This window comes from Chenopodium album, chromosome 5 (genome assembly GCF_948465745.1).
Source record: "Chenopodium album chromosome 5, dcCheAlbu1.1, whole genome shotgun sequence".
In the NCBI taxonomy this organism is placed as follows: Eukaryota; Viridiplantae; Streptophyta; class Magnoliopsida; order Caryophyllales; family Amaranthaceae; genus Chenopodium; species Chenopodium album.
This window is the reverse complement of record NC_137838.1, coordinates 66,807,764-66,835,501: the sequence shown is the minus strand read 5'-3', so window position 1 is coordinate 66,835,501 and position 27,738 is coordinate 66,807,764. Positions and strand designations below refer to the sequence as shown.

The following is a 27,738-nucleotide window of genomic DNA, read 5'->3' as shown; positions in this document are numbered from 1 at the left end:
TGCACAACAACTATGAATAAGAAATTAACATATATGATAGGCAACAATTTGGATTGAAATAATTTCATAAGTCTTATAAGAAAATTCATAAACACCAATTTTAATGTTTGGCCAAACAATATACTTCGTAATAATCCAAACAGAATGAAAAGCAACTACGATCTCTGGCTTGCAAAAAGTGAGGAAATAAGAAAACTTCCAAATTTCAAAAAACAGTCAGCGATAGCAATAAACAACATTAATAACAGCAAATAGCGGTAGCAGCTAGCTAGCAGAACGGCAGCAACTGTAACAAACCAGCAAACAGCATTACGTAGCAGCAAACAGAAATAGCAGACAGTAGTGGCGGCAGACAGCAGCAGCACTGGCGGCAAACAGCAGCAGCAGTGGCGGCAAGTAGCATTAGGGGGCAGCAAGCAACAGCAGGGGGCAGCAACAGACAACAGTAACAACAAAAAACAGCAGCGGTGGCAACAGCAGCGGCGGCAGCAGCAGCAAAAAACAGCACCAGCAGCAAAAAAAATAGCAGTAAAAGCATCCAAACAACAGTAACAGTAAGTGCTTCTTGTAGCATCTTCACTTGTTATCCCAATTCTACATCTTGATCCCTTTGATCCAATTTGTGAAAGCATCATATATCAAACATCTAGAACAAAAATGAAATAACGCAATATTAAGAGTTAGTGCTTTTTCGTTTATTTAGAGCCCTTCATCGACTCTTTCATTTCATAAGCCATGGATGTAACCCCCAAATCCTTCATTTTGCTTCTATTTTGTTCTATCCTTGCTTGTCTACGTTTTTCATATTCTTCCATCTAGATCTTGCTTCCTACAAAGAACACACAAGACAACAAGTTGACAAACATTATTGATGACAAACAAATTTTCAGATTTTCAGAGTATCAGACCCCTAGCAGATTATTAGCCTGATGTTCAGAGTTTACATAGCTAATTCCACCTTCTTGATTTACCTCAAAAGAGAGTGGCCAGAACAAAACTATGTCCAATTTTCATTGTTGGCAGACTATAAAGTGAACTGGCCAGAACAAAACTATAGTTTTTCATTCACCATTGAGGAACAAGGAATACAAACTTGCATTACATCCATGAAGGGCTGTTCAATTCCTGTGTAAAAATGAAAAAAAAGGAAATGATCAAGTGAGAGTAATCATTTTATTATTCATGGATTGAATTATTAATAACTAGATTTGACACTTGCTTAATTGATACACCATGCTAAACATGTTTTAACCCTACTAGAAACATACCTACTAGGGAAAGTTCATATATGACTAGCTAACTGATATTGCATGCATTAAGTTCAAACTAAAGGTTCTCTCCCTACATGGATCAGATGCAGGAACTAAGTCACAAATCCATGCATTGAATTTTGTTCTGCAGAATTATGCATGCATGTCATAGGACCGAAACTGGTCACTTTCACTGATTAGGATACGATTTTAAGAGCTTATTACCTTTGTTAGGCAGCTGACTACAGATTCGAGCAAATGAGCACATAAAGAGCAACTAAGCACCAGACTTCACATAAGAACTAGGACATATAGACCAGCCACCATAAGAATTCAGACTATTAGCAAGATTAATTGCACACAACCTCACAGAATTGCAGAGACCTCAAAGTTTCAACGAAATTCATTCTTTATATACCCTTATTCTGAAGGCAACATCTTTGTTAAACACCTAACATGAAGGACAGTTTGGTGAGGGATTACTAAAGTATATGTAGCTCATTGTACTATTAAGTACATTAACCTTACTCAAGGAACAATAAAATATGCTTTTTCTGGTGAACTGCATAACATTTTTGCACGCTTAATACGACGTATGTGAATGCAGCAATAAGGTATGAGAATCAAGTGGAAACTTGATGGTAGAAAATTAGAGATCGCACGCTCTCAACTAAGAGGTTGGAGGTTCAATTCTCATCACCCCAACTTTATGATTGAGGTAATCATGATGGCTTATCCCTGGGTAAACTCTTATCAGTAAAACGGCTGTTGTTTATGATACTGAGGAAACAGAGCAAAAATCCAGCAATTGGATCATAATGACTTGTGACATATGATAAGTCTTGAACCTCGGCTAGATTAACAATCAAGATTCTAATTTATTTATTTTTTTAAAGTCTTATCTGCTTTCTATTTTCTTGTGGTTTAATAAGCATTTATGAGCTGCTAATAGATGCTTTTTGTTCAACCTAACATTTTAAGTTCTACAAATGATGTTCAGTTCTAGCTCTTAGGGGACCAACCCTTAATATAACTAGAGTTTGCATTAATACTATGACATCCCAAACTACTCTTGAAGTAGCAAGTATTATTTGTCTGCCTATAGAAGCTTACTGATTGCTTCTCTTTTTATTTCAATTTAATTGCTTTGACGGTAATCCTAAACTTTTTTAATAAATTGGTAATTAAATTTGGGGATTAATACTAACTAATACTTAAGTATATATGTTAATTCACCTTAAAAGAATATAACACCTCTTAGTGTTACTAATACATTAAAGTAAGATAATCATGCTAATTTCCTAGTCCTTGTATAATCGAGAGCTTGACTATAGACGTAACTGATAATGTAGCCATGGGAAAGAGATAAACATAGTATTAAAACTGAGTTTTTTTTACTGAAGTAGAAGCTAAACTCATTAGACACCTAAATCCAAATAAAAAAAATTAAGCAACATCTAGAAGAAAAAAAAAGAGTAAATTGCATAAATTAGCCATTTAATCATCTAAACCCCCACAAAATTAAAGCTTAGAAAATGTGGCAAATGACGCAATTATCACACTTTCTTACAAAATTAACAACTAATAAGAAAAAGTATCGAGATAATGAAAAATAAAAATCCAATTCCATAATTAGAGCTTTAAAAAAATAAAAATAAACAAAAAACCTTGCTAGTAGTAGTGGTTTTGGCAGTAGCAGGAATAGCAGCAGTAGCTTATTGAATATCAAAGTAATCAAACACCATTCCTCCGATTATAACTGGTATTGTCCTGGATTTCTTCATCTCTTTTGCCCATAATTACTTGGGTTCTCGACAAGCTTATGAGGAATTAATTCAGAATAGAAAATAATTAAATTAAATTGGATAGATTAGTCAACAAAGATCAAATTACAATGTAAATCAAAACGGCAATTATCGAAAAGAAGAAAAAGCAAAAACCCCAAACTCATCAAAATACATCGACCAATTTTGATGCACACAAAATTCAGTATGAAGATAGTGAACTTTTTTTTTTTTTTTTTTTTTTTTTTTTTGAGGCAATAGTGAAATTAAACATCAAATTAAGAAATCATCAACAAGATTAGAGAGAGGGAATTAAAACCCTAACTTTAGCTAACTCAAAACTCTTGTTGATAATGGAAGGGAGAAGAAACGAAACTAACACTAACCCAAACTTTAAGGTGGAAGCCGCCGAAGATGGAAGCCAGGAGGTGACAATCGATGTCTTTTGAGGGGGCAAACATCGTTGTCTCTTTAACTAGGAGCACGTGCTGCAATGGAGGTAGGCTGCGGTGGACTACAGTGGAGCACCGAGATCGAGAAGGGGTTAGCGGTGGAAAGGAGGTGTAGTTTCAAGAGAAAGAGAAAGCTTGAATGCTTGATGGAGAAACCGAGAAATAAGGAGGAAGAGAGTTGTGAGGCTGTGAGGGTTTTATTTTTACTATTATTTTATCAAATTAAGTTTTACAATCAAGTTCTATCTAATATTAAAGTGTTACAATTAAATGATACCTAAATAACCTAATAATAAAGTGTTACTATGAAGTGTTACCTAATATTAGAGTGTTACAAAAAATGTTACCTAATATTAAAATGTTACAAAAGTGTTACTGAAAAATCAACCAATCATGAAATTTTTAAAGTGTTACCAATGAATGTTACTTAAGCCCAACTTTGTACTAGTGTTGGATGGGTTTGAAAAGACCTTTCCAACGATATATTATAAGCCCAATTCCGATGAATAATAAGGAAGTTATGGCCAAAATACTAAACTGGGCCCAAACTGGTTTTTACCTACGGCTCAATGATCATGTGGAGGGTCCAAAGGTCTAATTCTATTCCTAAACTAATTAGGATTAATTAGAATCTTCTATAAATTTCTAAAAGATCTTAATTATCCTTTTTGAAAAGATAAGATTAAAGAATTTGAGTTAAATAAAAACTTTCCTTTTATAAAAACTTTCCTTTTTTTAATCATAATTCTATTTGAATTTAAAGATGTTCAAAGACAGTCAGATATTATTTTTGTGCCTCATAATCTTTATCCAAATATTATATGGTTGGATACATCTTGAAATTATCTTTCCTATGATATATTATAATATTAATTTCGAGCTATAACGAAAAAAGATATGAAAAAAATACAAAACTCTATCCAAAACTGACACCGTCCTACTATTTCGGCCATATATTTTTATCTACAAAATATTTTTTTTTTGAAAGACCCCGAGGGACGGGATAGATTATATTGGTATATCACTCAAAGAAGTATCCAAAATAAAATCAGGGATTACATCATTCCACATTCTCAAACCAACTAGCCATGGTTGAAAATAAGCTACAAAATGAGCTAATTTATTACCCCCCCTCCTCTTGACAAAAGACCAAGTGATACTAGCAAAAACTAGAATAAAACTCAAGAATATCATCGATAATCAAATGAACGGAATTAGAGCCTCTCACACGCTTGCAAAGAGCTTCAATAACTCCAAGGCAATCACTCTCGATCACCACATTGCTCATACCTTTCTCCTTTACCAGCTTGAGCCCCAGCAAGATTACTTTTGCCTCGGCCACATTCGGATCCCATGTCTCATGCACCTGGGACACCGCAGCCCACCTAACCTTACCAACCACCATCCCTGCAGACCACACCCAACCCCGAGCCTACATCCCCCAAACAACCTGCATCAACATTAATTTTAAACACTCCAACAGCAGGGGCACTCCAGACCGAAGGATAGCTCATCCCAGCAGCAGTCCCATTCGAGCAACACTACTGCCTAGCAGCACGAGCTTCAGCACTCATCTTCGAAGCATAGCTCACAATCTGATCAACATTGGGGATCTCACCTTCCATCACCAGCTTTTTCCTTGCGTTCCACACGGCCCAGCAAAGAGTAACAATATTCTCAACATCCTCCTCCTCCAACGAGCTAAAACAAAAATTCCACCAGTCTATAAGGCTACTAAAATCGCAAGACGCCACATGCTCGTAGGAGGAACAACTCCAAACAGCCCTAGCCACATGACAATCCTTCAGGGCGTGTAGGACAGTTTCATCAGCTCTGTTACAGATGCCACACAGAGCCTCATATCTGTGAATTCGATGGCTGATGCAACTCCTCGTCGGGATAGCATTCTGGGATGCTCTCCAAGCAAAGACTCTAATGCGTGGTAGCACATCAAGACCCCAAATCTTTGACCAAAAACTACGCACATTGGAAGGAGCTTCCTCACCACGATGCCAATCATCATTAAAAAGAGCTTTATAAGCCGATCTCACCGAATAGCAGCCATCTTTTACCAAGTCCCAATACAAACTATCACAAGGCAGCCTCTTACTAATAGGGATACTGAGAATTCTATCCCTTTCGAAAGGGATCAGCAACTCGGAGTGGCGATCCATCTTCCAACACTTTGCTTGTTGATCAATAAGCTCAGCAACTTTTAAATTCGCAGCATTAGCACCCATTGGCAAAATGATTTTCCTAGTCTGAGTAATCGAAACCCAACAATCAGACCAGAAATTGATATTTTCTCCATTGCCCACTCTCCATCTCATTCCCCTATTAACCATCCACTTTGCCTCCCAAATACCATGCCAAGTATAACTTGGATTCAACCCCATCTCTGCCTCAATATATGAAGAATTTGGGTAGTATTAACACGTTCAATAAGGCTGCCATGTTGAGCCACCAACCTCCAAGCCTGTTTCCCAAGAAGAGCACTGTTAAACAACTTGAAATCTCGAAACCCCAATCCCCCTTCTTTCTTTGACCGGCATAGCTTCTTCCAAGCTAACCAATGCAACTTCCTTTCCCCTTGTTTTTGCCCCCGCCAAAATTGTGCTACCAAGGATTTCAACTCATCACAAAACGAAGATGGAAATTTGAACACGCTTATTGCATAGGTAGGGAGAGATTGGGCCACCGCCTTTATCATAACCTCCCTACCCGCTTTTGAAAGAACCATCCCCTTCCATCCTTGGAGTTTTTCCACAATTTTTCTGTAATCCCTTTCGTGATAACCTTCTTCGAACGCCCCACCACTGTAGGAAGCCCAAGATAACGATCATGTATATCAACCACCCTAACACCACACCTATTAGCCAACTCTTGCCGTTTGCCCTCTCCAACACCCTTACTAAAAAAAATAGTCGTCTTATCAAAATTAATATTTTGACCCGACGACTTCTCATAGACCTCCAACACATCATTAATGGCCTCCAAATCTTGCATATTAGCTTTCGAGAAAATAATGCAATCATCCGCAAACAACAAATGACTAATATCCGGAGCCGTCAGAGCAATTCTAATGCCATGAAGAGTACCACATTCCTCCGCCCTCTGGAGAAGGTGAGAAAAAATATCCGCACACAGAATGAACAGATAAGGGGAAAGAGGGTTACCCTGTCGGATCCCTCTACTCGGGGTAAAAACATCATACGGCTTCCTATTAATCAACACCGAGAAAGAAACAGAACGAACACAATTCATCACACACCTACTCCAACTCTGATCAAAGCCAAATTTATTCAGAACCGCTTCTAAAAAATCTCATTCGATCCTATCATAAGCCTTTGACATATCTAATTTCATTGCCATGCAACCCTCTTTTGAATTCAAATTTTTCATATGATGGAACACCTCGAAAGCGACTAAAATATTATCTGTAATCAACCTCCCCGGAGTACGTGAAAGCACTTTGTTGGACAGAAATAATTTTATCAAGAAACTCTTTTAGTCGATTAGCAAGAACTTTCAAGACCAATTTATAAATCACATTGCACAATGAAATAGGCCTAAAATCTGACATCTGATCAACATTATTTTTTTCGGAATTAGAGTAATGAAAGTCTTATTAAGGAACTCAGGAATAGACTCACCCCACATAATAGCAAGCACAGAAGAGGTAACTGACGGACCAACAATATGCCAATAAGTCATAAAAAATAAGAGGCACATACCATCCGGACCGAGGGCTTTGATAGGATGCATTTGATCAAGAGCAAACTTCACCTCTTCCGCAGAGTACGACCTTCTCAATATAGCATTCATATCATCCGTTACCCTACTCTGGAAGTCTTGCAGGGCAAATTCAATCATAGAGGGACTAGAAGAGGAAAATAAATTTTTAAAATATTCCACGGCAATCCTCCCAATCGCCTCGTCTCCGGCCTTAAGATCACCATTAGAGTCCTTCAAAGAGCGAATAAAATTTTTTCTCTTTCTGCCCGAAGCTCTTTGGTGAAAGAACTTAGTATTGCGGTCTCCCTCCGCAAGCTATGACACCCGTGATCTTTGTCTCCAATAAAGCTCCTCGTATTTAATCAGGCCCTCAATATCACGCAACAAGCTCCTTCGCTGCTCAATTTGAGACGCTGTTAATCCCCCTCTATTTAACTTCTGCAATTTCTTTCTCTTTTTTCAAAGCTCACGAAAGGTAGCACCGAAAGTATTAGAGCTCCACTCTTTTAAATTCGCAGCACACAATGACAATTTAGAGTCCAATCCAAGGCCTCCAATCCAAGCACTCTCCACTACATTCGCACATCCTTCATCTTGCTGCCAATATTGCTCAAACCGGAAAGGCTTTTCACCAAGTGAGAAAGAAGGCTGTTGGAACAAAACCAACTTAATAGGAGCGTGATCGGACCACTCACGATCAATATGAATAACATGAGCCTCGGGAAAGGACGCAAACCAAGAATCATTGGTCAACGCCCTATCCAAGCGACATTGTGTATTATCGAGCTCATCCCTCCCATTGTCATAAGTGAAAGCGTAACCCGAGAAAGCTACACTCCGGAAGCCACAAAAATCAATTGTCGCTCTAAAATTTGCCATTTGCCACTCCGCCCTATCATTTCCACCATTCTTTTCCGACGCAAATCTCATTAAAGTCACCAATGCACGCCCACGGTAAATGAGATTGAGAATGGAGATCATGAAGCAAGGACCATGATAAATGTCTATTACCAACCTCCGGCCATCCATAAAACCCGGTCAATCTCCAAACCTCCTCCCCCAAACCGCCTCTAATTTCAACATCAATGTGGTGAAGGGACATAGAGCGTAAATGGAGGGCCACTCCCTTTTTCCATAATAATGCCAAACCACCCGATCTACCTCTAGAATCAACAGACAAACCTTCAAAATCACCCAAACTTGTATGCACTCTTCGAAACTCTATACTACTTAATTTCGTCTCCGATAGAAAAATCACACACGGGGCCTCTCTCCGAATTAAATCACGGAGATTACTCACTGCAGAGGGGTTGCCCAACCCTCTACAGTTGAGACTTAGTATACTCATTGGGCTCGAGGGGGCTGCTCCATGTCAACCCCCGCCAATCGCCAACCATCTTCAGTAATTTGTTTCTTGCTTATACCTTCCTGCTCCACATCATCTACATTGTACCTACCCCTTTTTTCTCATCCTTATGCAGCTCGACTTCCATATCATTACCCTCACCACTACCTACTCCTCTCGATATCCTTCGTCTCTTCTTTCCCACCTCCTTGTCCCTTACATTGCCTTTACCAGCCGCAAAGACAATAGGGCCAGAACCAATAAGAAATTGTTGTTGCACCCCCCTAATAACATCCCCATCAGTCCTTGGATTGACAGTGGTCGTATCATTGACCAGCTGCAATCCGCCCTCTTCCCTCACCCCCTCCCCCTCCTTCTCACAAATCACGACCTCCTCCAACTCCCTGTTATTTTCGTTAACATCCCCCTCCTCATCCTCCTTTAAAATAAACAGCTTCTTCCTAGCCACCATCACCGCATCAAGTTCCTCCAAGTCCTTCATACGCCCTTTACGTGGTGACGCCTTAATCCATCTTCCCCACCCCAATTGCTTTTTCTTGGACTCTTCCGAGACCATGTCACAATCTTTCTCACAATGCCCAATTACACCACACACAAAACAGAAGAACGGGAGCCTCTCATAGGAAAATTCAATTAGTATCTCCTTTCCACTCTTATCGCGGATTCTCTGACAGCGGCACAACGGTTTAGTGATGTTAATCATCACTTGTTCCAGCCCAAGCAAACCCTCTTCAATCTCAATGACTTCACCCATACTTGCGACCAACTCCCTAACATCCTCATCAGAGTGGCAATTGAAAGGTAAATGTTTAATTCGAACCCAAAATGGAGAATAGACCAACGTTATCTTTTCCGGTTGCTCATCACCATCCACTTCTTTAAGGACGAGCAGAAGGTTATCAAAACACCAAGGCCTCCCTTCCAAGACCTTTTCCTTATCCCTCCAATGGAAGAATTGGAATGCAAATAAGTTAGGGCCAAGAACCCTAATTACTACTTTATTAGTCAATTTCCAGGCCCTTCGCCATTGTAGACTTGAAAGCCTCCACGTTGTAAGGTCAGTCAGTTATTAATTTTCCAATCAGCATAAGATGATATTTTTCTGAGGGTTGAGAAGATTCAGCTGCACCTAAGTCCACAATTGCACCTTCCTCTTCATTCAATCGCAATTTTTCATATTGAGAAGCTAATTCGTCCGCCATCTTCCAGTCAGAGTCACCGGAAATAGCAGCAAAATCCGTCACGAAGCGGCAGTAAACCCTAAGCGCTAGAGAGCCCTTTCTTTCGAGGGAGTCTAATTATAATATTTAAATTCTAAATATATATATATATAAATATTTCTAATCTGATTCCAATTTGGTAGGAAAGTAGACTTCAAGAGCTTTCCGACGACATATTATATGCCTTATTTGGACTTCTGGATCAAAAGATATGATAAAAACAAAATTATCTAATTCTTCTCTCTCTCTAAGCTAAAGCTTATTCTCTCTCTCTCTCTAAACCAACTTTTTTTACAAACAAAATTCCGCATTCACAAGATCTAAACACACCTATCTATCCAAGTTCAAAGTTGTCTTCGCCCTAGACGTGAAAGGTTTGATATTTCTAAGGTTTTGATCTCTAATCTCTATTTCAATTATTTAATTTTATTATTTTCCTTGAAGTTACTAACGTGTGTATTTTGTTATTAGAAATAGATATGAAGAATCCAAGTATTTTATTTGTTTAATTGACATAGAAATCATGTTTAGGTTGTTATTTTGATTCCTAGTATCGTGTTAGGATGTTTTATTGCTTCCTAGTATCGTGTTTAGGGTAACAACTAAAAATTCCTAATATCAAGTATGATTGTTGTGATGCTTCTTATTTTCTTTCCTAATATTCATGTTAGAGCTAAAGATTTGATCTTTTATGTTTAGTGACATGTTAGGGTTTGTTATTAATCTTGTTAGTATCATGCCTAGGATCTTGCTATTATTATGCTTTAACATGATTATTTTTAATTATGATTATTATTATTATGATGATGATTATTATTTTGATTAATATTATGTTGCTTGATATATATTTATTGTTATTGCTTGATCACGCATTTTATGCATGTTTAAAAGGGAATTGGTACTTGTAATCACGCTTAATAAGATAATTAATAATCTTGTTTAGGATTAATATGATTATAATTCAAGTGATCGCCAATAATAGTTTTATTTGCGCATTAATATTCAACCAACATAGATTAAACAGGTTTGGTAAACCTGTCGTAACACCCTAGAAATTCCTTTCTTTTAAATACCCATTCTACTCTTTTAAAAACACGATTTAGGAATAACTAAGACATTACCGCCACCGTGAAAACGGCTAAGGCAATTATCAAAGATACACAGCGGAAGACTCAAAATTAAAAACCGATTAAGCAAGTCAACTCAAAAGTCAACCAAACGGAAATAAAGTTTAAAACCAAACAAACAAAGTCAAATAAAATCAAACTACAACTTGGAACCATTAAAGGCCCTTATTCAAAAACCGTTCCAAAACCAAACCTTTGTGTTAGTCCACATAAAATATGTCACAAATAAATAAAGCATAAAACACCTTGTAACCTAATGAAAACTAGTAAGATTCACTCTTCTCTCATTCCCCATCATGATCATGCTTCAATACCTGAAAAGTTTATCTCTACTTGTTTCCACTACTCTCCATTAGAAATGGGTCATCATATAGTCAAGGTAAAGATATGGCCAAATACACAAACACACACAATCAGCAAAGTTGAGTACATAAGCGTAAATTAGCCACAATAACATGCTTTCACCTATCAACACACACTTACCTCATTGCACCTGTTCACAAGCATACACACCAATCAACAAGACACAATGACTTAGACACTAATTAATTCATTTTGCGTTGATTACGCATCGAACGGGTTTCCACCTCCTAACCTCTCCCAAATAAATTTGAGGTTAACTGATACGGGAGCTAACCGTGCCAGCGACAAAACCACTCAAAGGTGGCGGAATTCCTGCGCATAATAATAAATAAAAAAGGAATATACAGCGTCCTGTACTCCATTAGAAGTTATGGTTAAATATAAAACCCCATAACTCCCCCCATTGTTCATACTCAAGGTATATACGTTCCAAGAGTTTTGGTGCGTAATCTCTTTCACTTTACGTTATTTACATATTATTAGACTTGGTGATGACTCTCAAAGAATAATAAGTCAATCAACAATAATTATTCAATCAAACAAACATACCAATTTAATTCTTGAATAATTAGTGACCACATATTATTTAATGTTGAACCCTTTTTAATTCTACCTCAGTGTCAAAGACACCTTAAACGCATAATGCGCCAAAAATCCTATCCCTCAGTGTTAAAAACACCTTAAGTGCACAAAGGCACCAACATACAATTTATTCCTTGTGTACATAGACACTTATATAGCTCCTTCCTCATGCTTAAAGCATCAATAAAAATTATTTGAACCATAATAAAATTCCTTTTCAATATTCCAAACATAATTAAACATGTAGTTTAATTAATCATGCCTTCTAACATGCCATAAATAAAAAATATGGTTCAAACACAACATGCCCAAAATATAATCTTCCAATCTATAACCATCACAAATAATTCATGCTTCCCAATTCAATCACAAACATCATAATTTCACAATTCCATACATAAACCTTAGCATGATACTACTTGTAATTAATTGAAATCAAACCTAGCATGATTCTACATCATCAAAATATGCTAAGTATGCGTACGTACCTCAAATAAGCTCTTAAAATAACCGAGTACTCTACAACAATTCTCGAACCAAGTCTCCTACATAAAGGGACCATAATACTATATTAATTACCCTTGTATACACAATTTCCAGCAACTTAAACTCACTTTAAATAACTTATAATAATCTGAAAATTATTTAAAAACCCCTAATTAAACTCCTTTTTAATGGATAATCACACCCTTTTATTAAAAATCACAATTATACTACTTTAAATAAAATTCCAACATTTTAAACTAATAAAAAATCCTTTAAAACTTCATCAAAATGCATCTTTATACTTAAATTATCCATAGAAACATTAAATTATCTCTTACCCCTTCTAAAGTCAAAGATAAAATTTAAAGCATAAAAAAAAAACTTCGTTAAAAATCAAAAATTGCTCGAAAATCGTATTTAGAGGCTGAATTTGGCCACGAGAGGATGGTGATCACTACCAAAGGTAGTGAGGCTTTCTTAAAACGTTGTTTCCAATCGAAAAACACTAATTTTTTTTATCAAAATCGGAGGAGTTTAGAACCTGATCGAGATTAAAACGGGATTAATATTAACGAACGGAAATCTAATAATTAAAACATGAATTTACGTGTTCAAAATAATCTGGAATTAAGTTAAACTAATAAGTAGTTATAATCACCAAAATTTCAAAACATTTTTACTATAAAAGACCTAAATCAATTATTCATAAAAACCCTAAAATCATGATTTTCAATAATTAAAAACCCTAGGCTATAAAATTTACAAAATCTGAAAATTATAAAGTTCAATCATCAAAATACAATTTGATACTAATTAAATTAATTTCAAACAATAAAATCAAAACCCATAATTTAATAATTATAATTACACAAATTAATAAAACAAAGGAGAGAGAAAATAAGACTAACCTTTTTTTGTGTGGGAAATTTTTGGGGATTCATGGGGTATTTATAGAGTAGAGAGTGTAGGGTTAAATTTGGGCTTATAAAAATGTGGGCTTGAGTTATTGGATAGGGCTTAAGTTATGGGTTTTGGAATGGGTTATTCCAATAAGAGTATGTAGGAATAATTTACATTGCCCAATAATTAATAAACGTTTGGTCCAAAACATATTTTGCTTTTATAAAACTTTATATTTAAAATACTTTAACCCTTTAAAATATTTAATTAAAATACTTGAGCCCTTGGCAATACATTTTATTAATACTTAAATACTTTATAAAAATACATAAAAATATGGGGTATTACACCTATTGATTGCATGTTAGTCAGAAAGTGCACAGAATACGAGAAGAATAAAGTAGAGGCCTATTATTAGGGCAGGTTCAATCTCTTTTAGGTTGGATTTGTACCTTCATCCTCGAACTTCCTGTCTTGGTTCCAGACCTATTGGAGTTAACGATCTCATGGATCGTTAAGGGGTGTAACCTTCACCCTGTGAACGGTTTACAAGTTCCTAAAACTTGTTGGGCGACTCTTTTGCTCTAGCTTCCTTCCCTTTGGACGCCACCATGCTTTAGTGTATGATCACAGAGGGGTTCAAGTTTGGGTAATGCTTGAAATATTCCCTACAATTAAGATTTAAGAGAACTTTCTAGAGTATTCTAGAAGACTATAATCAATCCTAATAGCTTTAGGAATAATAATTAATTATAGGCCCTGCTCTAGATCATTGGGCCGTATGTAAGAACCAAACCGGGCCCAGTTTAGTATTTTGGCCATAACTTCCTCATTATTCATCGAAATTTGGCTTATAATATATCGTTGGAAAGCTCTTTTCGAGCTCTATCCAACTACACTATTATTGGACCCTTATAATGCACGTTTTTCATAAATAGAGTAAGAAAAGAAATATTTTCAAAAACGGAATGAAGAGATATTTTAATAAAAACATCCTCATCACTTGACTTTTCACACTTTCACCTCGTTCGATAATCAAATGACATGAAATGTATTCATAACTGGGTTTGGTTTATATATATATATATATATATATATATATATATATATATATATATATATATATATATATATAAATAATTATATATATGTATAGTATGTATGTATAACTATAACGAAAATGTTCATCAACAAGAAGTCATATGTTAATTACTAGAATAAATATGTTCAATTACATAACAACTATAACAAAATACAATAAAATGTTAATAACCAAAAAGACAAATGTTCATTGTAAAAACAAAATATGTTCGGTTACATATCACTTATCAGAAAAAGATAAGCTCTAACAAATATGTATGGTATCAATGCAAATTCTTACTTATAATTGTTTGCTAACCTTTTCGATATATTAGTGTAAAAAAAAACTAACACCCTATCTAGAAGAAATATTTTGACTACCACGTTAAACACTTTGAACATCTCTTATTAGAACACTTGGAGGAGCTTACTAAATTTCTTGGAACACTTGGAGGAAATTGAACCTTTTTTTGGCACACTTCAAGGAGCTTGCACATTTCTTGGAGCACTTGAAAGAACTTGGTCTTTTCTTGGAGTACTTGGACAATACTAAACCCTTTCTTAAAATGTTAAATACGGGTCTGGGCCGCACCTGTAAACCAAGAGAGAGAGTTCACTTCACATGTCCAAGGAGGTTCCATCCCAAAATCATATGACAATAGGAGGAGTAGCCTCTTAGCCTTATAAAGTGTTTAACTATCTCTTCTTCAACCAATGTGGGACACTTACATATGGTGATACTTAGGAGGTTTATTCTTCAACACTCCCCTCACATGTAAGATCCCTTTTAACTTTGTCTCATGTGATTTTTTGGCTAGAGTGCTTCTTCAATTCACTCCTCCTCACATGGACCAGTTCTTGGCCCAATGAACTTTAACCATTTAAGGTCCCATATCGTGGGGCTGGCTCTGATACCATGTTAAATGCGGATCTGGGTTGCACTCGTGAACCAAGAGAGAGAGTTCACTGTACAAGTCCAAGGTGGTTCCATCCCAAAACCATATGGCAATAGGAGGAGTAGACCCTTCAGTGTTTAACTCTCTCTTTTTCAACCAATGTGGGATACTTACATGTGATGATACTTGGGAGGTTTATTCTTCAACATAAAAGCATATTCATTGTACCTTTCATAAGCTTCTTCTTCTTTACCAAGTAAGTCAAATTTACTTGCTTCTTCAACAAAAATTTAATCTTTATTTCCCACTGCATTTTAAAAACAAATGAACACAAACATTGACATACATATGTTCAATAACTAAACAAAATCATTATAAATGATCATAATTATTAAAATAAATTTGCTTACATTTAGCATTATTAAAGTGTTCAATTATCCTTAGTATTTTGCATTATGAATATTCATTTAACATTAATAAAATTAAACATTTATCGACTATGAATTTTCATTTAAGTAATAAAATTGATATATAGGTGTAGGGAATATTTCAAGCATTACCCCAAACTTGAACCCCACTGTGATCATACACTTAAGCATGGTAGCGTCCAAAGGGAAGAAAGTTAGAGGAAAAGAGTCGCCAACAAGTTTTAGGAACTTGTAAACCGTTCACAGGGTGAAGGTTACACCCCTTAACGATCTAGGAGATCGTCAACTCCAATAGGTCTGGAACCATGACTAGTGTTCGGGGATGAGGGTATGAATCCAATCTAAAAGAGAAAGAACATGCCCTAATAATAGGTCTCTACTTTATTCTTCTCGTATTCATGTGCGCTTTCTGACTAACATGCAATCAATAGGTTTACCCTAAACCTGTTTATCTATGTTGGTTGAATATTAATGCACAAATAAAGCTATTATTGGCGATCACTTGAATTATAATCATATTAGCCTAAACAAGATTATTAATTATCTTATTAAGCGTGATTACAAGTACAAATTCCCTTGAAACATGCATAAAAGGCGTGATCAAGCAATAACAGAATATATATCAAGCGACATAATATTAATTATAAATAATCATAATTATCATAATTAAAACATAATATTAATAGCAAAATCTTAGGCATGATACTAACAAGATTAATAACAAACCCTAGTATGTCACTAAACAATAAGGATCAAAGCTTTAGCCCTAACATGATACTAACATGCTATTAGGAAAGAAAATAGGAAGCATCATAGAAATTATAATTGTTATTAGGAACTTATTCTTTACCCTAAACATGATACTAAGAAAAGCATCCTAACATGATACAAGGAATCAAAATAACAACTTAAACATGATTTCTATATCACAATATAATTAAAACAATTAAAGTACTTACTTGGATGCCTCGTACCTTTTTCTAATAAAAAAAAATACACACGTTAGTAACTTCAAGGAAAATATAAAATTAAACAATTAAATTAAATAATTGAAATAGAGATTTGGGACCAAACCCTCAGATTTATCAAACCTTTCACGTCTAGGGCGAAGACAACTTCGAACTTGGCTAGGTGTATCTAGTGCTAATGTATGAGGAATTGTGTTTGTAAAAGACTAAGCTAGAAAGAGGGAGAGAGAGAATAAACTTTAGCTTAGAGAGAGAGAGAGAAAAAAGAATTAGAGAATTCTGGTTATTGAAAAACAGAGGTCCAAGGACCCTATTTATAAGAAAATAGTCCGGAATCGATAGAGTCAAATCAGAGTTCGAAAAGGAATAAAACACGCTTCTGTCGCCAACGACAGGACTTGTCGCCAAGCGATAAACCTGTCGTTTGGCGCTGCAAGACAGTTTTTACGGATTTTGTTTTTATCATATTTTTTGATCCAGAAGTCCAAATCAGGCATATAATATGTAGTCGGAAAGCTCTTGAAGTCTACTTTCTAACCCAATTGAAATCCAATGGCCAAAATAGTAGAAGGGTGTCAGTTTTGGATAGAGTTTCGTATCTCATTCATATCTTTTTCGTTATAGCTCGGAATTAATATTATAATACACCATTGGAAAGATAATTTCAAGATCTATCCAACCATATAAGATTTGGATAAATATTATGAGGCACAAAAATAATATCTTAATATATTCCATTTCGTACAAAATAAAGATTCTCAAAAGGAGTAGTTTTATTCAATTTCAAACTCTTTGAAACATAATTATCAATCCTAACTCCATTAGGATTTATGAGAACCTTATAGAGTATTCTAGAAGACTATAATCAATCCTAATAGCTTTAGGAATGATAATTAATAATAGGCCTTCCTCTAGATCATTGGGCGCTTATGTAAGAACCAAACAGGGCCTAGTTTAGTATTTTGGCCATAATTTTCTCATTATTCATCGGAATCGGGATTATAATATATCGTTGGAAAGCTCTTTTCAAGCCCTATCCAACTACACTATTATTGGACCCTTATCATGGACGAAACTAAACTGGAATGCACGTTTTTCATATATAGGGTAAGAAAAGAAATATTTTCAAAAATAGAAAAAAGAGATATTTTAATAAAATCATCCTCATCAATAGACTTTTCACACTTTCACCTCGTTCGATAATCAAATGACATGAAAGGTAGTCATCACCGGGTTTGATTTTGGGGAGACACATTTGGGTGTCTACAATAATCATTAAAAAAATTGATCGCAAGAATGCTTTTAAAATAGATGATTATTTAGCATTATTATAGAATTTAAAAATGTTAAAAATTAAATAAAAAGTAAACAAATTGCAATTAAGAAATCAAAACTACTGCAAAACAATAAAATACAATAGCCGTGTATTATCACTCAAATTAATCAACACATTGAACTAAAACTATAGTTATAAAAATCAGAGTATTAAATCAACAACAACATTGATGAATGATCATTGTTTATGAATTGAAACTCAAATTGATCAAAATAAAATACAGAGTATTACAAATTAAATTAAAACAACGAGAAATATAACGACAACAAAATTAATGAAAATCAACAAATTATACTCAAATTGATAAACAAAAGCAATATTAACTAAAAAAAAAGTATTACAAATTGAATTTAAAGAACGAGAAAAATAAACACTGACGAGAAATTTAACGAAAAATTGAATTAAAACTCATATTGATCAACAAATGAATCAAGCAATCCAACACCATATGAAACACAATCTCATAATCACAATCAATATATAAAATCGAAGAATACACAATTGTACATTCAGTAGTAAAACCTCAGATCGAAGAAAACTCCATGAAAACAATGAAGAGTAAGGATTTTTTATCGAGCGAAGATATTAGAATCGACCACCTGCCCCCACCTGACCCCCTAAAATTGACCACCTAGCCACCCTGAAAACCCCCAAATCAACCACCTCAAAAATCCCAAAAATCGACCACTGCAAAACCTCCTAAACCCAATTGTTACTCAATTTGCACCACCGTCTTTCATCGGATAGTTGTTTTTAATTGGTATCAGAACACAATCATTCCCACCGCAACCGTCGCCGCACTCGTCACTTTCAATCACTTGTGTGGGTGGTCGACTTTTTGGGATTTGGGGTGGTGGGATTTGAAATAGTGGTTGGGTCAATTTTATGGGTTTTGGGGGTGGAATGACAGCGTTGTGATAATCTGGTAGAAAATAAAATTGTGTCTAAGCTTAATAAATTGTTCGGTCATGACAGAATGTTAGCTTCATTCTTCTGTAAAAATGATCTCTCCTCGAAAATACAAGTTGCAGTAGTGGTTTTTGTGGCTAAGGTGGTGGGTTGTTGGGGTTAGGGTTTAGAGAAGGGGGTGACCGGCGGTATGGGTCGCCAAGGTGAGGGGTTCAAGGCAGCAGTCAGTTTGGGGGGGGGGGGGGGTGCTACCGAGGGAGGGGGAAATGGAGGGGAGTGGCTAGTTGGTGGTGGAAGTGGTGGTTTTTGTTTTTTTGTTTTAATTTATAAATTAATTTAATTATTAAATGGTTAAGTGAGAGTTAGAGAGTAATTAGAAGATATTAGAAGTAAATTAACTGAATTAGAGGTACAATTTTTTTTCAACATAAAAATTTTAACTTTGGGTTTTTTTGTACTCACAAAATGGTGCATTGGAAAGGTTTTTATAACAAATTTTCTTCGATATAAAATTTATAATTTACTCGCTCCATTTTTAAATACTTGTTCCATTTCTCCATGCTCGAAATTTTAGAAGAAACTGGAGAAATTAATAAAAATATAGAGGTAGAGGGGTAGGAGAAGAATAAAAATAGTAAAAAAAAACAAAAAAAAAAAAACAAAAGTAGTTGTAAGAATTGGAGAAGAGAAAATATGAAATGAATAAATATGATTTACGGAGTATATTGGATCTAGTAAGGGAGACAGATGAATTAAATATTGTAAAATGATTCCAAATAAGTAAATGGAACAAATATTTAAAAAATGTTGGAAAAAAATAAATAAAGTGGAGCAAGTATTTAAACATGGAGAAAGTATAATTTATGCGATAATTTATAAACTATGCATGACACGGACACTTTACTAGGGGCATGCCCAAGTTTCTCAATAGGTGTTTCCCAAGCATGGCAAATTTGTAAATACAACAAACTTTATAAATATTTTACGCTTCCTCCGTCCCCAAAAATTCGACCCTTTTGGCCTAATGTTAGTTCCAAAATAATTAACCCATTTGCATTAAATTATTCTCCCATTTTCAATAATACTTGTTCAATAATACTTTTATTACTTTCTCTTTCTACTTTTTTGCAAATCACATGTGAATTTCATTTTCCAATTTATTTTTACTACTACTATTTTTTTTATGGAAAAATTGGTAAAAATAATTTAAACTTTCACGTATTCTCTTTAAATAATCCAACTTTCGATTATTATTAAATAATCCCAACTTTGGGTTGTATTCGCTCAAAACAGGCCCTAACCTGTTACTAACCTATTATAACAAGTTTTTGGGACATGTGGCATCACGTGATTAATTATTTTTTCAAAAAAAAGTTTAAAATAAAAACATTAAAAAAAATTGATTTTAAAAGAAAAAATAAATAAATAAACAAAACTGCCAGCACCGTCTACCTGAACCACCTTTACCAACACCATTGCAGCGGCCAGAACTCTCTTCCCCACCCACGCACCGGCCAGAACGTCCTTACCTATGCCGGTAAGCTCCCTGGCCCTTCAATTACCGACACTCCTTCCCCCAAAACCACCAAACCAGCCACCTAAAACCCCCTGAATTCCCTAAAAATGACATCCTCGCTGGCGAAACCACCTTGCAGCAGCCCCGTAAAAAAATACAGTTGCCTAACCTTCGACAGCCCAACCTCTCTGTAGCAATGCACCCAAATCACCACCACAAGAAGCCTGACACAAATGAATTGAAGGAAAATGACCATAAATCCAACCAAATTTCTCCTTAAATTACTCTGAATTCTTCGCATTTTTCAAGTCGCAATGCTCTATTAAAGCTTCCATTGACGATTCTACGAAGATTAATCTAGAAATTGCTGCAAGATATGGGGGGAAATTGTTAGGGTGAATTGCAAAGGAGGTTTTGTGGTGGCGGATTGGTGGTTTAGGGTTATGGGGAGGGGGTAGCGCCAACTTCGGCGTCAGCGTTGGGGAGGGGTACGGTGCAGTGGTCTGGGAAGGCCGTTGGGAGTAGTCTGTCGGAAATTCGGCTGGTGGTGGTGGTTATCGTGGGTTGGGGTTTGGGGTTGGGGATGATGTATTTTGTTTTAGGTATTTTTTTTAAAAAAAAATTCTTTTTTAATTTTCAGCTAAGACCATCTCCAATGGAGAGACTCAAGTGAGTATTTTTAGGAGAGAGAGTTTTTTTTTTTTTTTTTTTTTTTTTTTTTTTTTTGCAATGTATACCAATAAGTTGATATATAATCTTAGCAACTCCAAAAGAAAGTTGCTAAATTTAGATACTCAACTTTGAGTCTCATTTGACAAAAAGTGTGGCCCCTTTCAATATTTTAATATATTTGTAATTTATTTAAATTTTACCTTTTTTTTAATCTTACAATATTTGATAATAAAAAAGAAATGGATTTGGTGAGCCATAATTGAAAGTGACATTTGTATATTTTAGAATGTCTCACCATTGGGAAATTAGGCTTCGAATGAGTTGCTAAATTGAGAAGTGAGCATGGTATCACCATTGGAAGTAAAAAACAACTCATTTTGTATTTCAATACTCAAATTCGAGTCTCACCATTGGAAATGGTCTAATCACACGATGACACATGTTACAAAAAAAGCCAATTTTTTTTACCTCTTTAACCGGTTACCGGTCACTTAGGCCTATTTTGAGCGGATGACCCCCAAAGTTGGGATTATTTAAAGCGAATACGAGAAAGTTGGGATTATTTTTTTCCAATTTTTCATTTTTTTATTTTCATAATATCAGCATAATCAACCCAAAAAAGTCGTTATTTCAGGGGCGGGAGTATTTTTTTGTGTACTTTTCCCCTCATCTCCTTCTTCCTCAAATCTTTGTCCACAAATCGACTCAATCATCTTCCTTAGACCCCAACAAGCAACCCTAACTCTATCTCCATTAAAGCTGTCAATTTTTTTTTCTCGTGAACTACTATTTCCACCAGCGTGTTTTTGACGACGAAAACCCTATGAAACAATGAAGAAATAAGGGCCATAGTTAACCCTTCAGGGTAGAAGCATCATCCTCCTCCATTAAAGCTTCGGTTCGATTTCTTCACCAAACTTCTCACTTCTGTCCATGAAAGTTATTAAGTTCTATCATTGACGCTACTCTATTATGGCTCAGAATTCATTTATTTATCCGACAAAATTACAATGTTATCCAACTTATTGACTTAAAATGACAAACATACCCCTTTAGATACAATTAGACCTGGCAATCCTGACCTAGACCTCCCGACCCGAATGACCCGACCCATGACCCGAAATCGACCCGAAATTAGTGACCCGAAATTGACCCAAAACCCGAATCAATCCGACCCGACCCATACCCGACCCAAAGTGGAACTGACACGACCATGACCTGAAACCCGACTTGACCCAACCCGAAACGACCCAACCCGACCCGAGATGACCCAACCCGAAGTTGACCCAAAATGACCCGACCCGTAGTTTACCCGAGACCCAAAGTTGACCCGACTCGAAAATGACCCGACCTTTAACTTCTTTTAGTAAATAATTATATAAGTTATAAAAAGTTTATATTAGGAAATTATACATTAAAAATAAACCCAACAACATCTTACATGACTACATTGACTTTCATATAATAGCTAAAAAAGATGGTCAAAATGAGATGTGTGAATAGTGTAAAATGTCAAATCGTTAAGAGTAATTTGGGACGGAGGGAGTATAAGAATAATTCAAAGAAATTATTACAACAATGACAATGTTAATAAGAGTATTAAAACTAAGATCAATAAGAGAGTGAGGTATAACTCAATTAGTTAGAGCATCCCTCTTAGTTTCAGGAGATCGTGAAAGTGATTCTCAGTCTAAACACAAAAAAAAAAAAAAAAGGTCAATCAAAGTCAAACATTACTATAATCCATGAAAAAATAGCCTTAATAAATATAGTGAGTTTTTCGTAAATAAATATATATAGAGAGTTGAATTTAACCCAATGAATCACCCAAATATGACCCGACCCGAAGTTTACCAGAAAATTGGACCCGAAAATTGACCCGACCCGAACTGACCCGAACCAAACTGACCCGACCCAAACTTAACCCGACCCGAAATGTTGACCCGATACCCGACCCGACACGATTATCAGTCGACCCGAAACCCGAAATGACCCGACCCGACCCGAACTTGACCCGATAACTTTTTGACCCGAAATGACCCGACCCGAATGACCCATTTGCCAGGTCTAGATACAATACATGTTCTTGTATTTTCTCCTAATACTAGTATTCCTAATTTTTTACTTCCAAAAAATTAAATTTTGAAATAATGCCCGTATTACTCTCCGGCTGTAGTGTGTACCCCTAAACGCTACCACGCTCGACGCCGGCCACCATCCCTCCATGATGCCTCCCATCCGTGGCAACCTCTAGCAGCAGCAATGAGTTCCTGCAATTAAAGAGGCTAGTTTTCCCTAATTGATTTGTTTTACTAATGTATAATTGATGTTCTAATTGCTAATTAGACTCAAAATTGATTAGTATGGCTTCGCTTGAATTTTTTTTTTTTACCAATTTATGTCAAACCGCTAATTGAAATAAATTAATTGAGTAAGCTATTGATCAAATGTTTTTTGAGCGTACCGTTTTTTATTCTTTAAGAGTGTAAATTACATTGGTTATTTATCTTGCTTGAATGTAATAGAAAATGATGTGGAATGAAATTGAATAGAGTTGATTGATATGAGCAAATGTTTTTCGATGACGGTTAAATGAGTTGCAATTGAGTTATACTTTCAAAATGATGGTTAAAATGATTATGATAATTGGTGTTTGTGATTTTATGTTTATAACTATCAAGTCATACAAAAGTTAGAGTGAAGGGTGTGTAGATTAGAGATTATTTGAAATAGTTGCAATTTCAGGTGTACATTCGGTTCTTGACATGAACACTTTCTACAGTATGGGTATGTAGGTTATGTCATTTGTTTACTTCACTTTTAAGGAACTTTCTACTTACAAAGGATGGAGAATATAAAGGCTTGTTTGACATCATTTTTTATTTTCAGTTTACTATTTTTTTGAAAATTAAAGACCAAAAACAAGAAACAAGAAAAGGTATTTCAACTTTTTGGTTGTCAGTTTAATTATTATGATTTTAATAAGTTTAAATAATTTTTGATTTATTATGTGACATATATCATATACTTTTATACTAAGAGTTTGGACGCGTTAGCAAGGCAACCTCCCTTGAGGGTGTATGCCAACGGGCGGCTTCGCGAGTTCGTTATAAAATCCAACTCGACTCCATGGTTTGGATGGATTTAATAACTCGGATGAACCCTTATTGCCATGAGCGTTTTTGAGTTGATAGAGCTTAAATCCCCCAGGGCTAAGACATATGTAGAACACTCACGTTTTTTCAGAAAAATCGAAGAAAGCCGACTGTGAAAAAGTCAAATAAAGCCACTGGAAAGATTTCAAAACTCTCGTGACACGGCAGAACGTTGCATGTCACAGTGCTAAACACCGTGTAACGGTGCCCTGCGCCGTGACACGGCATGTTTTGCCATGGCGCGGCAGTCAGGAAATCTGACTGGTTCCTTTAATTCCTTCGTTCACGACCATGTTATCCAATTTTTCCAACGAGACATACCTAATAGCGAGGTTAAAATATCTATGCTTATGCAAAAATGCCAAATTAATCACAGGAATACTATTCAAGAATCTTTCAAGTCTCACACACTCTTCTTAATTAAATACCGATCACTCAAATGGATAAATAACCAAGAATCCTCCCCAGTGGAGTCGCCAAATTGTAGGCGTCGTTCGAAGTGCGCCTACGTTAAGCATGTTGTGAATATGCTTGGAACTCTTATGAAGTGGGAATTGACATTACGATTAGGGACAAGGAAAGTAGGGAGCCGCCAACACGTTTTTAAGGAACTTGTAAACCGTTCACGGATCATAAAAGGCAACCACGAATAAAGGGACAACGAAAGACAACAACGATTGACCCATGAAGGTTACACCCCATTAATAATCCATGAGATTACTAACTCCATATGGTTCGGAACCACAAAAGGAGGATCGGGGATGATGGTACGAAGTGGGTCATGGAGTCACATTCGCCCGTATTGGCCTCTACTCGATTCTTATAGTGAAAAGTGGTTTCTGCGATCTTAAAGGCATGCAAACAAAATATTCAATTTGCTCCAAACTTTATTATGCTAAATTGGTTGAATATTAATGCAACATATAATTCTAAGATATTTGTGATCACTTTAATTAATAACAAGATTAAAAAGGAACCTAAACCGATTGTACAAATTATCTTATTAGTCGTGATTTTCAATTACATATTCCCTTTAAACATGCAGTATGGTGATAAAAAATAATAATAGAATAAACATTAATATTGGAAGCAATTTAACTACAAATCCAACAATGTAAAATCGTTAGAAAAATAATAAAAATAAAAGGAACATAATTCTTACTTTGATTTTGTTTGCTTGCAACTATAAAACACTAAACGACTTAGTAACTTCAAGGAAAATTAATAAAACAACAATTAAATTAAATTAAATTAAATAGAGTTGATTTGGGGCCAAATCCTCAAACAGTTCTACCTTTCACGTCTTGGTTTGAGGACAGAACCTCGAGTAAAGTACGGGCTCCTTGGAGTGCTTAAGGGAGGAATTTTGAAAGAATAAGGTAGGCTAGTGTTTAAGCTAGAGCATAGAAGAGAGAAAAAGAGAATTAATTGATGCCCCGTACATCAGAAATGAGGGGGTATTTATAGGGAAAATGAGTACAAGGAACACACGGAACCCTAAAAAGGATAAGAACCCTAAAAACACTACCGCAACACGGCAAATATTGCATTGACGCGGCAAAGAATGCCGCGACACGGGAAATATTTGTGTGACGCGGGATATACTGGAGTGACACGGGACATATTTAACCTATGGGAGTTAAAACGCATCAAGGGTTTACGCGAAAAAGACACAGGGCTGTCCCGTGTCACGGTACTGGCACCGTATCACGGGGAACTATGCCGTGGCGCGGCAGAATGTCCCGTGACACGCCACAGTTTGCCGTGACGCAACATATCTTGTGTCCCATTTTCCGTCCAAATACATCTTTGCCCTAATTATGTTCAGCCTTTTTAAGTGTCGATTCATATTTTTGGGCTATTTTTGATTTATTATTTATTAATTGGGCTGAAATAATAATAATAATAATAATAATAATAATAATAATAATAATAATAATAATAATAATAATAATAATAATAATAATAATAATAATAATAATAATAATAATAATAAGAAGAAGAAGAAGAAGAAGAAGAAGAAGAAGAAGAAGAAGAAGAAGAAGAAGAAGAAGAAGAAGAATAATAATAATAATAATAATAATAATAATAATAATAATAATAATAATAATAATAATAATAATAATAATAATAATAATAATAATAATAATAATAAATGAATAAATAAAACAAAATGAAAAATGAATAAAAAGGTTTGGGCCAAAATAAAAATTGAACTGCGCTTTGACTAAACATTAAGACTGATCCATGGACTATTTTATGAACTGAATTTAATTAAATATGATTTTTAAGTACTCTCGAGATTAAATACTGAACTTGACCAATAATGGCGGTGAAAGATTGTTCATCATCAGGTTTGGTTTCGGGGAGACATTTTTAGGTGTCTACACAAAGCAATTGAAAAGACATCATAAGAGTTACGAATTGGAAATGTTCCAAACGTTGTTTTTTCTACACAAGATTAAGGGTTATGGAATTGATGTAAAATGTTTACAAATAAAGATGACATAATGTACTACCTCCGTTTCAAGTTAGTTGCAACTTTGAGCTTGACACGGATTTTAAGACAAAATTTCATAATGATTGATTAATGAATTAAGAATAGTAAATTAAGGGTAGGAGAGAGAAAGTGATAGTAATTAATAACTAAACCACCACCACTGACAATACCCACCCCACTGACGCCGCCCAACTACATCCACCCCGACACCACTCACCTCACACCTTTAAACCACCGACTCTAAACTTGAAACACCCTTAAACCACCAACACACACCCCGAACAACCATGAAACCACCTCTTAGGTCGAACAACAATAAAACCACTCTTTTTCAGCCAAAACAACCCCGAAATCACACCCTCTTAGCTCGAACTCACCCCCCCCCCCAAAAAAAAAAAAAAACCACCCACACTCACACTAAATCACCTTAAAACCACCCTTACTCACCCTGATTTGTTTCGCCCAAGGGTTGTCTTGCTCAATTGACTCAATTACGTTAGTGAGTTAAAATTCACCAGTTTTTAGTTTGTAGATCTGAGATTTTGTGAGGAGAGAGAGTAAGATTGAGTAAGGAGAGAGAAAGTGGGTTAAAATTCACCATTTGTGAGAGAGTGACTGAGAGAGTAAGCTTGAGGAAGGAGAAAGAAAGTGCTTGAGGAAGAAGAAGACCTAGATTAACAATGTTTTTTGGTGGGTATCATTAATTAATTAATGCTAGATTAATGTTTTAATGTGGTCATAAACTGAGGTTATAATTTTTTAAGTGAGGGTAAAGTAGTAATTTTATTTGAAAAAGCTTACCAAAAAAAGAATAAAATAGAAAGTTGCAACTAATGTATAGCACCCCTAAATGGCAAAAGTTGCAACTAATATGTAACGGAGGTAGTACCCTAAATCAGACAAATAGTTTCTCTGGGTTTTTCTCATGGAAACTAAGAGGTATTATTCCTACGATTGCATTGATAACAAAATGTTTGTTGCTCGCGATAGTGTCTTTATAGAAAGAAATCTCT

The 27,738-nt window shown here is 35.4% G+C and overlaps 1 long non-coding RNA gene across 1 annotated transcript; it reads right to left on the bottom strand.

Moving 5' to 3' along the window:
- Positions 1–477: 477 nt before the first annotated feature.
- LOC145632184 (uncharacterized) lies at positions 478–20,954 on the bottom strand. Its single transcript, XR_014112514.1, has 5 exons — positions 20,335–20,954; positions 12,368–12,424; positions 2,918–3,069; positions 972–1,125; positions 478–829 (listed from the first exon to the last, which is right to left on the bottom strand). It is a non-coding gene; the product is annotated as an uncharacterized LOC145632184 (long non-coding RNA).
- Positions 20,955–27,738: the final 6,784 nt, after the last annotated feature.